Raw genomic sequence first — 13,921 nt, 5'->3', positions numbered from 1 at the left:
AATATGTTGGGAACAAATAGTATTTTCCTTGGGTGAAATCTCTTGTGCTTTAAAACCATCTTGCTTTTTGAAGCAGGACTGCACCGTAACTGAGCTTTCTTGTTTGACAAACATGACAAAAATTTGCTTTTCTCGCAAGATTAAAGTGCTCACATTAGCTGACCCTCCAACTGTTTTAGTTTTAGAATGATTTAATACAAATGATAAAGAATTTCCTGTCATTTCATTCTCCAGGACAGACACAAAATAACATTCGTTATGAGAAAGTTAGCTATTCCATTGCTTTTTAAAGTCAGATATATTGATTGCATAATTTTCCATTTGAATCTCTTTGGTAAAGTTCTTTTTACAAAGAGACACTATATCATAAAAAATGTTGACTGAAGTGAATCCAAGCTTGGTATGCAACACAGGGCCCAAGCAAGAAGATAAATCTTTCTGGGTTATCATCTTTTTGTTCTCACATTTCTCTGAAATACGTTACCCACTGTGAGAGAGGAAAAGCCTCAGGGGTTCTTGATATTTCTCAACCATGAGTTTCCAGCTACTTGCTGTATTTATGGCTACATTATCAGTCTTCATCAGGATGCAGTAAATACCTTTGCAGAGGTCAGTATCTTGGATTTAGTTCAATTGTTATTTTCAGTGGTGATAGAAACTTGACTTAAATCACTCCTGTCATGTACTCCAGACACTCATCTTGTTCGAGCATCTGCCTCTCCCTTTTCAAACGAAGGACAGATTCCCTGCCTGGAACCACTGAGAGAGAGAAACCCTGCCATGCCATGCTATCCTACCAGCTCTCTTTTGGGGTTTCTTGTTCCCAGCACTGTTCTGATCCTTCAGTGCCCACAGATAATCCAGTAATTTCTGCTTTGTCATCTTCTTGTGGCTTTCAGTGTCTCTGTCTGCAATATTATGCTTCCTTTCTTTCATTTCACCTTTTCTTTTTTTGTGACTTCTGCCTCTGAATCTCTTTTATTTTTAGCTTCCTGTTTCTCTACCATCAACCTTTCTATTCCCTTACTTCACTGTGCCCCATTTCCAAAAGGCCTTGGAACAATACAAAGAAATGAATCTCTCTGAAGATCCATTCTCTCCCATGTTTTATATTCAAGTAAAATCTAAGGCTCAGTTTAGCTGGGCTTCAATACTTAGCACCATAGTATCCAGCCATGCACAATTTCTGTAACATTATGGTTTTCAGATTCTGTATTACTCAGATTCCTGTCATTTTCTTCTGAGTGAAAAGCGATGCTCCTTACAAGGACTTTTCCCTCTTTACACACCTACGCCTTCTACCCACCTACACATTCTTGATTCCTATATTTGACACAGACCTGTAATTAGCCTAATTAAACTAGTTAACTATGTCCCCTTTATAGAAATAAATTACACATTTCTCAGAAAATGGACTGGGCTGAAACGTGACCTCCCTGAGTCATTCTTGCACAGAGCATTGTCATCTGTAAAAATGCACTCACAGTCTGCCTGCCTGAGACACAAATCTTCCTCCCTCTCAATCTCTTAGCTCTTCTTTTCTCAGTCACTTGCAATAGTTTCAAACTCAAAAGCAAAGTCCTTGTTAATCTCCACCTAGGAGAAATACATCCATAGCCCCTGTTCCCTCAGGAAACCAATACCCCGTTCACTTTATCATAAGGCCTCACTTTCACTTGATCTTGACTAACATTCTAGCTGTTTCCCATCAGCCTTAGACAGGTTGCCCTATAAATAATGTTTTCAAACTGTACATCCATCTTTCATCTTGCCATTCTCTCCAACATATTTCTAGCACAGTCTAATCCAATGCAGAGAGAATCACATTTCCTCTCTGTCCATATTCCCTCTTCTCCAAGGACCACTGCTCCAGCAAGTGCACAGCTCTACTGGCTCTGCTTGAGCTTTCAGGGTACAGTCTCCTTCTCCCGTTTCTTTCAGGAGGTCAATCAGCTCTACTTGACACCTGTTTAAATATCATGCCTGGCCCGTAAGTGTAAAAACTGTCAAACTTCTTTCTGTCAACTTTCAGCTTGCAGCCCTCTGCTAGGCATCTTGTTTGAGCTATCAGAATATCATAGAATCATAGAATGGTCTGGGTTCAAAAGGACCTCAAAGATCATCTAATTTCAAGCCCCCTACTATGTGAAGCGTTGACAGCCACTAAACCAGACTGCCCAGAGTCACATCCAGTCTTGCTCGAATATCAATTGTCCCAATTGCATTTTGGGGTTCAGTAACAAACACTGGCTTTATTAAGATTTCCTTTTCTGTATTCAGTCATGAACTTCACAATCTTACCAACCATGCAAGCTCAGAAAGTTAGCATTGCCTCTCTCTATGCTCATCTCCTTTCTTTTTTCTGCCTTCTTCAAATTATATTTATTTTTCTTTAACTTCAAACTCCATCCCTTTCCATTCTTCCAACGCCTTAGCTAAACAAAATCTATTAATTGTAAAGGAGGAGTAATATCATCCTCTGCTGCCTCTTTTGTCACAGAACTTCCATTTGTAAGAATTTTGTACCAATTGCAATTCAAAAGGAATCTCTATGTGCATCTAATATGACCTTTGCTACACCAAACACTTACAACCGTGTAATATGCCTGTATTCAGAGTGGATTTTTTTAGAAGAAGATCTATATTTAATTTTGAATCTTTCCATTAATATGGAATTCACATGAAAAACATCAGTAAATTGACACACAATAACTGAGAGAGTGTTTTCAAATCCCACTCCCATCGACTAGATCTTGCTGTGCTTTTTGCTGGAGAGCAAAGAGCACTGTGTCCTCAAAAGACAGTTCCTCCATTAGTCTTTCCTTAAAATTAATAATCTGTTGCTACAATTTTGTCATCTGAACTTCCAGTTTCCTATAATACTCCATTTCTGATATGTACATGATTCTACATAAATAGAAAAGAGAAATTTGGCACTGTATTCTTTTCTTTCCCCCTTCCCCATCATGCTTCAGCTGCATATTTTCCTTCCTTATTTATAAAACTGTGTTTTTTCTAGAACGTTCTTGAATATTTCCAGTTAATATTCACATGTTTATGAACTATATGTGAGTCTCAATTTAATTTCATCTTTTTTTTTTTAAAGCTGAAAATTCAAATGTTTATATTACCAGTACAAAATTTGTTCTATTTTCCTGTAGCAAATGTTAACACGTTAGTAAACACTTTGCTTTGAACTTACCTCCAAACTTGGTCTACTAATGAATCTCTCTTTGTCTGTCAAGATATAGTCTAATACAGAAGTCCCCAGAGCTGGATACAGCACATTTTGATTTAAGAAACTGTCATCTGTAACATTTAAAAATTCCAAGGACATTTTATTACTGGCAGCATGAGACTAGCGGTACAAGATACTCAGATGGAAATTCCCCATGATAGAACAGTGTTTTTTTACACATATTATGGACAGATATTTAAGTTATTAGTTAACTCTCTTCTCTAGAGCAGTGCCTGTGGCACACTGACCTAAGCTCTTTCTTTTAGGGTGCTGATCCTTAAACATTTATGGGGTTTTGGCTTTTATGTGGCATCATGTATCATCTCCATTCTTATCAAACTCAGGCTCTGGGTAAAATGCCAGTCTCTGAATTTCTACATTTTCCAGCAGCCTTTCCTCAATATTTGTTTCCTTGCTTTTCTTCCCTATTACTTCAAAGACAGACTTTCTCTTATTTAAAGACTATTCTCTGTCCTTTTCTGCCCTATTCCCCTTCTCATTTCTCTTCAATGCTTTATTCATTCGAGTCCCTGCTAGTGCACCAATAAATCCACTTCCAGTATACTGGGTCCATAACACCTTATCACCTCCATTTCTCCTTCCTCAAATCTTTTAGATGTTTCCCCATTCAAATTCCTATTCCCTCCTTCTCTCACTTAGATACTGTCTAATTCTCTCAATTAGACAGTGAATTACTTTTTCTTCTTTTCCAGCTACTTTCTCACCAATAACATTGTTCTTTTCATTTTGGATCTCAGCCACCTTTCTCTTCTTACCTTTATTCCCAAATATCTTGCTCTTTTACAAATCCCGTTAAAAAAAAATTAAGTAAAGCCTCTGATCAACACAGGAAACTTGAATAGGAGGGGTTGGAAACAACATTAAAAAAAAAAAGTTTACCTGCAGCTTGGAGACCTCCTGTTTTCTCAGAACTGAGATTTCCTGAGGATCTCAGTTGTACCAAGGTCAACAAAGATGTTCTTCTCACTCTAAGATTTCTCAGAGAAAGTGTTGTTATAAAGTGTTGTCCATCATGTGGGCAAAAGAAGTAACATCATTGGTTTAATCCTTAGTCCTACCTTTGGTTAGCCAGTCAAAAAAACAAGAAATCTGTGCGTATACCACCACTGGGGAGAGGGTATAAAAAAACTATGTTTTTTTTTCCTCCATTAGGCATTATAGAAAAAGTACGTACCTTGCTTGAAGATTATTTGTGTTAATATGATTAATAACATGTATTAAAAAATTAAATCTATAAATTATTTGGTTCAAACACAACAAATGTAAATATCTTCGGTTCCAAAGCATTATTAAAACAGTAGAAAAGTAATAAAGATTTTATCTCCCACAGACTATGAGCATTAATTTGGAAGCGAGTACAAAATACAGACGGTAAGTCCTAGTTTGAGACAGGATAGAAAAACAACCAGAATCTCTTACAGAGTCCCTAGTGACTGAATGTGTGAAATGAATCACTGACAGGTGGAGAGGACAATTCTCCATGCAGTGTTAAGCTTCCTATTCTCTGAATGACAGCCAGTTAGAATAAGAGAGCCAAAGATAATAAGAGGTGCTTTGCTGCATTAACTTTCTGATCACCGACCATGCACCTGCAGCAAAAAGAGGTTTGCCCAAAACCTGAACTGGGAGTACATCTTAAATAAGTATATATTATCCTGTACTTGCATTTCTCTTGGAAGTCTTCCAAATGCTGTCACCATTTGTTACAGCCCTGGACAAATTCCCTTCTCCCCAGCATTCACTATACTTGAATACTTGGTGCAGACATGGAATTCATGGGATTTGGTCTCTCTATTATTCTGTGCAAGGTCCTTGTTCCTCAACTGCAATACTTATTACTTGGGGATACCCTGCCTTACGAGAGCCCTTGGTTCGTCTTCCCTGTACTCAAACCTTCTGTGTCCCTGAGACTTTCCATGAGGTACTTCACTGTCCTTTCCAAAAAGCTTCACTGATTCAGTTATCTGGAGTACTCTGAAAAAAAATGAGTCTGGAGGCATTAAACAAGCAAAGAATGAAACAGCCCATTTCAGGTTCAAACGAAAGAAGATGCATCGAGCTATGGAAATCATTGACATGGTATGGTCAGCATGCCAAACACAGTGCTGCCATGCCTAGCACTAAATAAAGTCAGGAGGTAAAAAACTCTTGACCAATAAGCATTAAATGCAAGTATAAAACAGCGGTCAAGGAAGTCTCTGAGCTGCAAATCACCGGAGATTGAGGTAATAAGTATTACTGTATGCTCTAAAACTTTTTTTTTTTTAGTGTCCAGCTCTGTCACACCAGGATAGTGGTATAGATCAGTTTTTGCTCTGACATAGAATGGTTGTGTTCTTATGATATAAAATGGCATGGATTTTGCAAAGAAATATCTGCTTCAAACAGCAGCAGTGTCATAATAAAGATTCAGAAAATGACAGATAAGCCTAAGCAAATCATTGCCTTCATTTCTGCATGGAAACTAAGTGTCTCCTCTGTTGCAGAGGAAGGAAGATTTTAGTTTAAGCTTTCTCCCTTTCTTTCTCTTCTCAAAATGGTAGGTATGAGACTCTTTTTTGTCTATACCTCAGTGTTCTGCAAGAATGAAACCTCCTTGTCCAGCTCCAAATGAATATCAGCTGCACGAAGTCCTCCAATCTGATCAGCTGCTTTCTATTCAGCTCACCTTGAGGAATGCACGTGAAATCAGGGGGAGGCACCCTTCTCTGGAAGGGATGAGAAAGACTGCTGTGACATGAAGTAGACATAAATTTAGCTGCAAATTTAATTCGTCAGACTGAGATACATATGGTTTAAAGGAATAATGCCACCTAAATAAAGGTAAATACTTGTAAGGGGAAATGTGTCAAACACTGGATGGACATAATCCAGTCAGCAGCTTAGAGCAGGAAATGAAAGATAAGCGTCATAGACTGCAATTGCCAGGCAAAAACATTGAAAGCAGCAGGTATTTTTTTTTCTAGGGGGGAATTAGCTTTCTATACATGCTGCTAAACATTTGAGAAGTTTGGGGTTTCATTTTTCTCTGTCATGAATAATATATAAATATACATATGAAAAATAATTGTATTTCAAAGTCATATAAGACACATAAGATTAATTAAAAAAGAAAATTCACACTGTTCTACAAACATGTTTTGTTACTGAGTTTCTTATCCAGATTCTACAGTACTGTTCCATGTCACACACATGGCAGTATTTAAAATCACAGCTAACACCTTCAGAAGCTGATAAGCTTGTTTCAGTGCTGTCAGCTAAGTCCCTGTACCTTTATCTGCAGTTTGCGTATGCTGTGAAGTTCAGTGTCTGCTTACCTCATATTCACAGAAATATTTCAACATCTTCTGCAGTTCATCCAAAAAATAATCTCTCAGGATCAGTGTGTGTCCTGAGGCAGGATTAAGCCAGTACTCTGTAGGGCACCAGTCGTTCTGGTGCCTGACTGCTTTCATCTTTGTTTATTAAAAAAAAAAAAACAACCCTCTCATCTGTAAGTATGTGAAAAATTCTTGTAAATGTGAACCAAATGCCATGCAGTTTTCTCAAACTACTAGAAATTTACAACGTGTCCTCTGAAGTGTATGGTTTCCTCTGTCAACCTCAATGCACTGTTCATTCAAAGACCCACATATTCCAGTTATTTCACTGCTGTTTGATTGTGAAGCAGAGCCATGGTTCACCATTTATGATACAGAGAATAAAAGAACTCTCACAATTCATTTTCCCATCCGGTCTAACTCTTCTACGTGCTGCTGCTGTCCTAGCTGCAGTGTAATTAGTTTGGCTCTCCAGTCCCTGAAGATAGCTTGTGTGGGTGGGTACTCTGCTGCCACCTGCTACTGCTGCTTTATCAGAGAGCTGTTCCTGAAAACTGATGTCCTCTAAAAGCTGGGATGAGATTCCCACTTTTTTTTTTTTTTTTTAAATGTGGGAACAGAGTGAAGCAAAGGTAAGAGAGCTTCCCATAGTATTATTGCAACAACAAACCATAGCAGAAAGAGAGCACTGAGTAGGGCCATGCCTTCTGTTGGTACATGCTGGTGCCGTTTCATTTACCTTGGCAGAGTCCATTCATTGCATTTGTAGATCTGGCCCATGAAAGCATCTGTAGAATTTTAAAGAACAGTTAATTATGAATAAGTAAATTTGCTGCCAACTCTTTTCCTTTCGATATTTTTCCTAGCGTACATTGCAAGCATGACCAATGTTTTATATTTATATTGTGTGTCAATTTTTGTTTGTTTGTTTTTCTGTTCAGCAGTGTGTCAGCATGATATTTTTAATGCAAGTCAGTCCCTGCCTGCACTCTGAGCTGCTGCACCTTAACCAGTGATGAACTCCAGGCTGATTAATGCTGCATACAGCAGTGGAACACCCAAATCCTATGGCCATTGACATGACTACAACATGAACGGAATCTGATGTGTGTGTGCACTGTCCTGAGAAGCAGCAATTTTAATTGGGTAATTACTATTTTTTTTTTTTTAAATTTAGTTCCAATAAAGAGAGTTTCTATATTTGGGCCGAATGTTGTTGAATGTTAATGCTGCCCACGGTGCTTTGGTGTTCTTTCCATAAACTGAACAAAGTGACTGTGCTCTCTTGCCAGCCACAGATTTATTGAGGTATGGATTACACATATTAAACACAGTCATCAGGCCACAAAGGTTCCATCACAATCTGCCTACGAGCTAACATCATTAAGAGGCAGACTTCATATATCTTCATGACTGATATGCTGATCGTTCCCACTCCATTGACTAATGAATTGACACATGCAATGTTCTTCAACATTACTGTGCACACCTTTGATTTACAGCACTAAAGTATGGGGCTGTAAGCTCTCAGATGCTGATGAATTCCAGGCAGCACTTGCATCTGGCTGACCAGGATGCTTCTCTCTGAGGAGAGCAGTGTTCACATCCCAAAATTGTACAGAATAAATGTGGTGGGCCTCGCTCAGCCTGCAGTTTCACCTCCACAATGCCATCAATGACTGCTTGCCTTCCTGAACCAAATCCCCAGCTGCTGTAAATCAGTGCACACTGATTTACATCAGTTGAGCTATGAGCAGCGTGTCTTAGCCTTTTGGTTTGTCTGCTTTTAAGATACATCTGGGAGCCAACAATGCATACTCATTCCCAGGGTTTGTCAGTGACAGAGAAAAGGGCTCAAGAGAAGGAGAGTTAACTGATTTCTGCCCACAGTGCATGTCAGTCCTGCCACCCTGCAGCTGCAGTGTGAAAACAGTGGCTGCTAGCCTGATGCTGCCTCTGTGAGCAGAGGGGAAGAGAGAGGCCTGTAAGAAGATGAGTAGTGAAAGGTGGTTCAGTCCAGAGGCAAAGGTGGTTTAACATGTAAGATTAAGTGGCTAGCTGCAGGCTCGTATTTTGCTTGCAGCCTCATATTTAAGTTACCCATTACGCAGACTGACTACCTAGTTCTAATGACCAACATGAAATAAAGACAAATGTCAACACTTTGGAAGTTGCCATCACATGGAGCAGCCATCTTCCAGTCTGCTACTAAATCCATGTGATAAAACAAAAGAGCCATTGCAGGTACCATCAATTTTGTGAGCAGGACAGGGCAGGAGCAATTGAATTCATCCTGAATGAAAGACTGAACATGATTTGTAGTGCAAGTCTGTGGTATACTAAGCAAAAATAGCCAGTAAAGACACTTTCAAAATTAAAATTAAATAGGAAATTCTTATTTTATGTGACAAATAAACCATAATTTTAAGAAGTCTGATAACAGATGCAAAACTAAATCATCCAGATCTTCCCACAGGGAGATATATTTTAGTCTCTGACACAACATTTTAACGATGACTGAAATATTGTACTTCTCATAGATTCTGGGATTGTTCGTCTGTTTTTAATTTTGAGATGCCTCCTATGGTTACTCAGATTTCATATCAATAAGATGTCATAGATTTTAATCTTTTCAACTGGAGAATTTTGAGACATAGGTGAGTTTATGCCTGCTATTCACAGAAAAAAAAAACCATGCAAAAACAATTAAAACAAAAACCTGAGCAGACAGTCTAATTAACCTCAGGAAAAAAATTCTTTTTAGCTCACTTGCTAAGATGGTTACCTCACTTAAAAAAAAAAACCCTAGCAGACTTGTCACATGACTATGTATCTAGTCACACTGCAAATAAGGACTGTGAAGTGTGTCACTGAAGACAGAAGGAATGACATCATTCACGCATTTAAGGAAATGTTAATAGTAAGGGCTGTCAGTTCCATGTCCCTTTTAAATGAGCAGATCCAAAACTATTGAAAATACAGGAAACCAAAGCAGAATGTTCTGATTTTGTGGATAGAATCAAGGTGGTAAAGAGAAACTGGTTGCTGGTATTTGTAGCTGACAAAAGTTGAGGCCAGAGAATGACAGCAAATAAAGAGTTATGCCACAATGGAGGTTGTTATACTATTTGCAATCAAAATCAGATCATTTTTCACAGCTGCTAGATATGAATGTAAGCTGCTTCCAGGCATCTTTAATTTATATGACTGCAACTGGAAAAGCAAATAATGTATTTTGATACTCTTTTTAATAGTATTACAGGATAAAATGTGTCACAGGGTGACAATGTCCTTTATACAGCGTTGCGGCACCAGTTGTATAGGGAGTACAAAAGCCTTTCCTTTTAATATGTAGCTCACATTATCCTTCATTGTTAATACACCATACTTATTATGCTGAACTGAGTAATAGAAATAAGGGATTTAAAAATCTAGGTAAATTAGAAATCAGATTCTTGATTCACAGTGCTGACTGTATTGCCTTGGATAATCTTCATGAAGGTAATTTTTGGAAGCAAGACTGATGTGGGGGGATGGAGCTAAATTTCATCATGGACAAGGAACAGCTCAGAAACTACCTTGAAAGTTGTGCAGGAATGAAGAAATGAGCCAGTGTTTGTGAGAAGAGGAGAAGAAAGAGAGAAAGATGCAAACTACTGGGAGGAAGATCTGCTCTATACCTGCAACCAGGTGCAGTGTGGGACCAGCTCCCAGCAGAATGTGGAAAGTGAAAAAGCCCACAGCCAAACCAAGCTGGTCTGTTCACCCACTCACCAAAAGGACTGGTTGAATTGCACAAGAAAAACAGCTTGTTATTCTCCTTGCCAGCAGCTGCAATATGATTCTCAGAGGAAAAGCAGCAGCATAGGGAAGACTTGCAGACCATCCACAGTAGGATGTCATTCCTGGAGGAAAATGCCAAGTGCTTCTTTTCACAGCAGGAGCCTGGATCTGTTCCTATACAGAGTAGATCTCCTTAGAATAAAAGGACCAGCAAGCCTTGTGGGGAATAGATCCCTAAAGAGTAGAAGGAAGAACACAACAAGCAGATCTTTTACTGAAGAAATCTTTTCATTTAAATAAATTCCCACAAGACGTCACTCTTTTTATCTCCTTTGTCAATGTTCTTACTTGGCCCCTGGGAATCTTACTGCATTGGCTTCCAGAAATTCTTATGTATCCAAGATGTTGTGAAACACTACATGAATTTCTGTTGAAAATCCCTTTGCTGAATGCCATTTACCCATTTTGAATTTCCCCATTTCCTGCTGTTCATCTTGCCCTGATGAAGTTCTACTCCAAAGAAACATTCTATTCTCTTCCACTCTGCATCATATCTGCTTTCTCCTTCACTTCTCTCCTCCCTCAAAGCATTGCAGTAAGGAAGAATGAAAAAGTTGTTAACATTACCAACCTGATGTTCTAGTTTGGAGCAGAAAGTGGACAAACCCAACATTGCTCAAACTGCATGAGCACAGTGGCTCTCTTTGGATCTCTTCTCTCAACTCTCTTTGGATCTGTCACAACATGAAGTACGCTCTGTTATTGCGACTTCTGCACGGGCTTCTTCCTTCTCATTAGCTCCAATTTAGAGATGGGAAGAGATAAACTGCAGGCAGAGTTTGATCTGAGATGACAAGGCTAATTTTGGGAAAAATGTTCCTTTACCTTCTCTAGTTGTCAGATTTAATATAAAGCAAGAACAATGTGCAGATAGTAAACATAATAGCCTCCTAATTATATTAAATTACCTCTCAGGAGCTGCCCTGCCCTCTTGTCAAAGTCCAGGAATTGGCTTTTAATGACAAATGTGAACCCTGGTGGGACATTCTATATTGCCATTGAGTTCAGCAAATGTAGTCCAAATTAGTTATATAAGTGTAATTAGATGCTGAAAAATAATTACCTTGGCCTTGCCATTAAATATTTTTTGCTTGTATCCCCTTGTGATCTATGAACAAATTACTTTATTAGGAAATCATTAGAGCTCAATTTGTCTCTATATATACTACAGACATCAATATTCATTTATCATAATGGTACCACACATTCTTGCCATAAATTCATACAGCTATGTAGACAGATATCAATTTGGAGTTGTTAGCAACCTTAACTAGAAGACCAGTTTTACATACTTAGATGTTTTCCTTAGGCACCATTTTCCACCAGAAAACTGAGCAGAAGTTTTAGTGTTAGATCATGAATTCAGACAATCTTTGCATTTACCCCAGTACATCAGAAGAGCACTTCACGTGAGTACTAATACAATATCCAAACTTGCATCTGCTGAAGCAAACTACCTCCTCAAGACCATAAGAACAGACCACACTATTTTCAGAGCCTTGAGGGCATCCTGCTTGGAGGATTATTTTGGGGCCAGCTCTCAAAGTGTACAGATGAGAGCAGCTCAGTCGCTCTAAGGCAGTGGGGAGGCATGCATAGATGCCCTTCAGGACAGCCTGGCCTGGCCTTGACCCATCCCATGGGAGCTGCTGGCCATTGCTTAGCCATGACCATGATCTCAGAACCCGCTGCAAGATTTTATTGGGCCTCTATTTCTCTGCAGATTTCTCTGAGCATTGAAAAAGCAGACTTCTCCAGTGCCCTTGATGTGGCGATACAGTACAGTTTCAAGTCATATCTAGTAGTTAAGTGATTTATTGACTATTAGAATTTACAGGGCAGACGTGAAAAGAGAAGGAGAGGATTAGTCAGACCCCAGGTCATCTGCTATAAAATATGTTCCCAGAGTTTAGCTGTTAGCTTTCACACAAGTGCAGGCTCTCACTGAAGTCCATCATTGCAGGACTGAATAAAGGTCCAGCTAATTCTCTGCGGTGATGATTGGATATTTTCACTGTTGAAATGAACGAATATAGAGCTGTTGCCATCTTTGTACTCCTCAGAGCATCACAGATACCCGTACTAGAACTTCTGAATTTCCATTCTGGTGTGTATATGCATACGTGCATTTTTTTTTTTTTTACATTTTATTATGTGAACATTTTTGTGGATTTTAGTATGCCACAAGCCCTGAAGAAGAATTTAATTAAGAAGATCATATAAAAGCAAAAATACACCCACAAAATTCATAGTCACTTCAGAAAAAATTATCAGTAGTGGATTTTTCAACATTATTCTTTAAAGTTGAGTAAGACTGAGATTCTAAGCTTGCTTCCTTTAATTTCCATTTCAACAGGTAGAAATTATCATCCCTTACCAGGTATAAAATTCTTAGTCTAGAATATGTAGTATTTTCACAATGACAGGCAGATAAGCTCCACTACACCACTCTCTTAATCCTCATCCTCAAAAGGACAGGAAGAGAAAACAGGATGAAAAACATCTCAAGAGTAGAGATAAAGACAGGTGGATCACTCACTAATTACAGTCAAGGGCAAAACAAACTCAGCATAGGGGAATTAATATAATTTATTGCCTACAATAAAGGTCAAGAGCAGTAAGAACTAAAAGGAACCTAAAACCACCTTCTTCCCATCCACCCTCCTCTGTTTCTTCCCACCAAACAGTACAGGGGAGTGAGGACTGTGGCCAGCCCATAATGCTTGAATTCTGCTGCTCCTTCATGATTACTTCCTTCCGCCACTCCAGCATGGGATTCTTCCTGAACTGACTCCATGAGAGCTTCCTATGGGCCTCAGCTCTCCAAGCACTGCTCCAATACAGCTCCGTCCCATAGGGCCCACCCTTCAGGAACTGCTCCAACACAGAGCCCCACGTGCATCAGGTCCCCCAGCCCTCCTGCCCCACTGTGGGCTACTGGGCTCTGCTCAGAGAGGGCACTCCTGCAGCCCCCCACTACTAAAGCCTTACCACATAAGCCCAGTACAGAATCATAGAATCAAAGAATCATAAAATTGCTCAATTTGGAAAAGATCTTAAAGACCATCAAGTCCAACCACAACCTAACCAGACTACCCTAACTCTAACAACCTACCTGTATAATCAATGGATATTAAGATGTTATAATCACAGAAGAACAAGAGAGTTAGGCAAAGTAGACTAGGATAATAAAGGGAATAAATGGAAGGCTTACCTGTACGCTGGGCTCACCTACAGAAAGCACCAGAAGAAGGGATCTCCAGAAGAGATCCTTCCCCACTGGTAGCCAGCTCTTAAATAGATCTAGGAGGGGTGCAGCCTGGCTCCACCCCTTCCTGCAGCACAGGTGAATTGCCTTCACCTGTGCTCCTCTGGCTGACTCATGGCTCGCCTCAGGTGATCAATCAGAGGTTCAGGCTGTGACTCAGCAGTTTCCATACACTACCACACCATGGACCACCGGTCCCTGAGCACCATCCAAACAGTTTTTAAACGCATC

At 39.3% G+C, this 13,921-nt stretch overlaps 1 long non-coding RNA gene across 3 annotated transcripts; it reads right to left on the bottom strand.

Annotated features, from left to right (window-relative positions):
* Window positions 1-3,208: 3,208 nt before the first annotated feature.
* Window positions 3,209-13,686, bottom strand: LOC125690293 (uncharacterized). Of its 3 annotated transcripts, none has more exons than XR_007375589.1 (6): window positions 13,637-13,675; window positions 10,994-11,188; window positions 10,354-10,596; window positions 7,319-7,367; window positions 5,828-5,967; window positions 3,209-5,233 (listed from the first exon to the last, which is right to left on the bottom strand). It is a non-coding gene; the product is annotated as an uncharacterized LOC125690293 (long non-coding RNA). The 3 variants fall into 3 exon arrangements; XR_007375591.1 differs by having other exon boundaries at window positions 10,994-11,096; window positions 13,637-13,672; XR_007375590.1 differs by lacking the exon at window positions 10,994-11,188 and having other exon boundaries at window positions 13,637-13,686.
* Window positions 13,687-13,921: the final 235 nt, after the last annotated feature.

This window comes from Lagopus muta, chromosome 3, assembly GCF_023343835.1.
Source record: "Lagopus muta isolate bLagMut1 chromosome 3, bLagMut1 primary, whole genome shotgun sequence".
NCBI lineage: Eukaryota > Metazoa > Chordata > Aves > Galliformes > Phasianidae > Lagopus > Lagopus muta.
This window is presented reverse-complemented; position numbering and strand designations above follow the sequence as displayed.